General features: G+C 27.2%; 1 long non-coding RNA gene across 1 annotated transcript; it reads left to right on the top strand.

The window, feature by feature from the left end:
- Positions 1-1,631: 1,631 nt before the first annotated feature.
- Positions 1,632-2,689, top strand: LOC101490373 (uncharacterized). The gene is made up of 3 exons (XR_190401.4): positions 1,632-1,990; positions 2,090-2,166; positions 2,299-2,689. It is a non-coding gene; the product is annotated as an uncharacterized lncRNA (long non-coding RNA).
- The last annotated feature ends 1,891 nt before the right edge of the window (positions 2,690-4,580 follow it).

Raw genomic sequence — 4,580 nt, 5'->3', positions numbered from 1 at the left:
CGCTTTGCCACATTGATAGCATATCACTTCTTTTCTAGTCCTCGACTTGCTTCTTGACTTGCTTCGACTTTTAGAGTTGTCGCGTCTATGGAAGTTTCTAGATTGACTTCTCCACCGTGACTCTATAACTAATGCTTCTGAATTTGAGGAAGAACCAATCAAACCACATTCTTTTCTTCGAGCTTCTTCGTTAAACATGCTTTCTTTAACTGTTGACATTTTCAACTTTCCACTTGGAGCTGAATTGGTCAATGTCACAACAAGGAATTCCCAATTATCAGGCAAGGAACTCAACAATAACAACGATTACAACTCATCATCTAATTTAATTTCTGCAGTTGTCAACTGATTCACTGTATTCTAAAAAATACTCATATGCTCTGCCACTGAATCCCCATCTTTGTATTTCATATTCACCAGCTTCCGAATTAAGAATGCTTTATTTTGTACATTCTTTCGTTCATACAACTCTTTTAATTTTTCCCACATCTTGTTATCATCTATTTCAGTTTCAACATGTGGATATACACTAAGATCCAACCATTACCTGATCAATGCCACTGCCTTTCTATTCATCTTCTTCTAGTCAACGTCAGATTTATCTACGGGTTTAGCATTGTCCCCCTCAATAGGATCATACAAATATGTATTGTATAACATGTCTTTCATGAGAGTCCTCCAAAGAGTGTAATTAGAAGAGTTGAGTTTAATCATATTGGGATCTTTGTTTTTCTCCTCTATTTAAATGCACAAATCAAATCAATCGAGCTCTAGATACCACTTTGTTGGGAAAAATCAGAGATAATTAGCGATAGCTATCTCAATAATGCGGAATATTTTCCCCCACCTGTGCAGATAAATGGTCAAACAGAAAATACAATTCCATAGAGCAAAAATAATTGGCAAAAAATTAAATATGAGACAAACACACTTTTTAACGTGGAAAACTTCCCTCAAATTGAGAGAATAAAAACCACGGGACCTAGTCCAGTAAAAACTTTCACTATATTAATTAATGGGTACACTAGAGTCTTCCTAATAACAATAGCGAACATCAATCAACAATAACAACCTTATAACAAACTTCCACTAAAGTGGGTATGCCAAATTAACTATCAGAGAAAATAAAACTACTCAAACGGTATATTAAAGTAACAAACTAAGTGGTAAGAATAACATACTAAATTTGTAGATCAAACGGAACAAGTTTGCTACACACCTGTTACCATCACCCGAGAACCGAACCCCCTTATTTTTCTTCTCTGGGAACTGTTCTCTTTCTTTATTATGATTCTTAGGGATTTCTAAATCCCTTTTATTTCCTTCATATGGGCCAAACCCATTAAAACCTTTTTTTTCTTCTTTTCCTTTTATCTCAATAATAACAATACTAATACTAATACTAATACTAATACTAATACCAATACTAATACCAATACTAATACCAATACCAATACCAATACTAATACTAATACTAATACTAATACTAATACTAATACTAATACTAATACTAATACTAATACCAATACCAATACCAATACCAATACCAATACCAATACCAATACCAATACCAATACCAATACTAATACTAATACTAATACTAATACTAATACTAATACTAATACGTATTAATTCAGTTCTGATATATGTATTGTATACTTGAGTTTCAGTTTGGTGTATTTGTGGTTGGGTGATCTAGTTCTTGGTCTAAGATTCTAAATGGCCTTATTAGAAAGAAGAAAAAAACTTATTGTAATGTTCTATTGTTAGAGTACTGCTTGTACTGAATATATTATAAAGAACCTTATATACCTTTTGCTATTTAAAAAAAAGAAGACTAATTCTTCTTTCTTTGTATTTGGTTTTAAACTTCATGAAATTCTCTAGCACTTTATGTGTCTTTCCTTCAATTTTTGATTTATGCTTCTTAGATGACAAGGATTAAAAAGCAGTCAACATTTTTGCAAGATTGGAGCAAGATTATTGAGAGGTAACTACACTTGGAACCTACTATTGATACTTGTATTGGATTTTGGATTTTTTATTTAAGGACTATTTTGTTTTAAATTTTGTAATGTTGTTTTGCTAGAAAAGTGAAGTAGTTTGCGGTGGACACTTACTGGATTTGTTGTTTAAAGAATTGCATTTGCGATCATTCCTCTTTTGGTAAGTTTAGGACCTAGCTTATTTGGCTTGTTGAATACGAATTGGATTATTAGCTCTTTTATTTTTATACATACAAGGATGATATTGTATTATAGTCTTTCATAACAATTATTTTATTTTTTTATCACCAAGGTAACAATGAAAATGATGATAAATTATTTCAAGTTGACGATGAAGGCGATGAATTTGAAGAGGATGACATAGATGACAAATTTGAAGAGGACAACGTAGATGCTAAATATGAAGAACACACACTTGAATGATTTAGATGATGATTTTAGATTATGCTTTTTTGGATGATGTTTTTTTACTAGGCATGTACTTGATTGAAGCATCAAAACTTCAACAAACTATATATTTTGCTAGACTTAGTCCTTTAAGTATTAAACTTTATTTGAATACTACCATTTATTTGTTTACTATATATGTTACTAATCTTAGACAATTTGTTTATTACCATTTATTTGAATACAACTTTGTTAATAATTTGTGTTAAATTTGCATTATGTTTTCCTTAGTTCAATTTGTGTATGTAATTAAATTTATTATTATAAAATAATGACAAAATGTCTAATTTATTATTTGAATTAATATAATGGAAAAATAAAAATTTATTTTGTATATATGAATACAGTTGAAAATGGTTGCCTATAAGCTCTAGCAATATTTTATTAATGTTCTCAATGTATTGTTATAAAGCAACATTTATCAATTGTTGTCAGATATGGCAACACTTAAAAAATGTTGCCTTAGACGCGTTGAAAAATTGTTCCCTATTCCCATAGTTTAGGCAACATTTATAAATAGTGTGCCCAAAAGTGCGAGAAAAATGTTGGCAAAGATAATAGGCAACGCTCGCATATGAGACGCCCGGAAAATGTTGCCTATTCTCTTTGGCAACATTTTTCTGTGTTTTGCCAACATTTTTCAAATGTTGTTATAGAGCAAAAATGTTGTAGTGTGTTAAAAAAAGAGTTTTGATAATTGTTAGTTTTATTTTAAAAAATAAAATAAAATAAAAGATTAAAATAATACTAATACTAATACTAATACTAATACTAATACTAATACTAATACTAATACTAATACTAATACTAATACTAATACTAATACTAATACTAATACTAATACTAATACTAATACTAATACTAATACTAATACTAATACTAATACTAATACTAATACTAATACTAATACTAATACTAATACTAATACTAATACTAATACTAATACTAATACTAATACTAATACTAATACTAATACTAATACTAATACTAATACTAATACTAATACTAATACTAATACTAATACTAATACTAATACTAATACTAATACTAATACTAATACTAATACTAATACTAATACTAATACTAATACTAATACTAATACTAATACTAATACTAATACTAATACTAATACTAATACTAATACTAATACTAATACTAATACTAATACTAATAATATTAATAAAATTGGTGGGTTCCACTTAGGGAGTGAGTCCACCCAACAACTATCTATAAAAGATGTATACTGCAAAAACAAGATCCACAAACAACTTAGAGGAGAAAGAAATATGGAAAATTTTGAAATGTATACTACAATTATGTGGACTAGTATAAAGCCGTGGTTGCTGCTTAATCATAGTAAACTAGATGTTAACCCGCGTATTGCACGGGTATATTTTTATTTATTAAATTTAAGTGGATTTAGAAGAAAAAAAAAATGAAGTTTTATGTCCTAATTAAGTATTTATATCAACAATATATATACAATTTTACCAATATAATTAATAGAAGAGAAGTACCAATTTAGACGAATGACTTGAATAAATAAAGTACCGTATTAATATTGAGATCGTTGGATATGTTAAATATTGAAGTAATATATTTGATAATTGAAATTAAGATATACAATTAAGTTACAAAATATATTACTTTATTGTTGAAACTAAAAATGATTAAAGTATAATACTTGGAAATACATTCATCTTGTATTTTACTTTATTACTTTTTTGTTGTCTCATTCGATCATTTTAATCATACATCTTTATGGTAATTGTGAAATTTTTATTTTAAATCGGATATATTAGAATTTTAACATTAACAGAGTAATCATAATGATTAACATTTTGGTTTCAAAATCGAAATCCAAAATTTATAACAATTACAAAATATTAATCCTCAAACAATTATAAATATATATTAAATATAAATAATTGCAAATGAATTACTTTAATTTCATACCAATTAACACTATAAAACAATAAATTTAATTTAAATAATTTCAGTAAAATAAAGTTGACCAAAATTCAACAAACATATTTTGTCCATCATTTCTAAATATTTATATGCTATATATATTTACCAATATTAAAAAATGAAAATCAAATATAAATATTTTTTTGTTCTCTCACT

The sequence above is a fragment of the Cicer arietinum genome, chromosome 7 (assembly GCF_000331145.2).
Source record: "Cicer arietinum cultivar CDC Frontier isolate Library 1 chromosome 7, Cicar.CDCFrontier_v2.0, whole genome shotgun sequence".
NCBI classification, from domain to species: domain Eukaryota; kingdom Viridiplantae; phylum Streptophyta; class Magnoliopsida; order Fabales; family Fabaceae; genus Cicer; species Cicer arietinum.
Note: the sequence above shows the minus strand (reverse complement) of the source record. Positions and strands in the feature narration are given on the sequence as shown.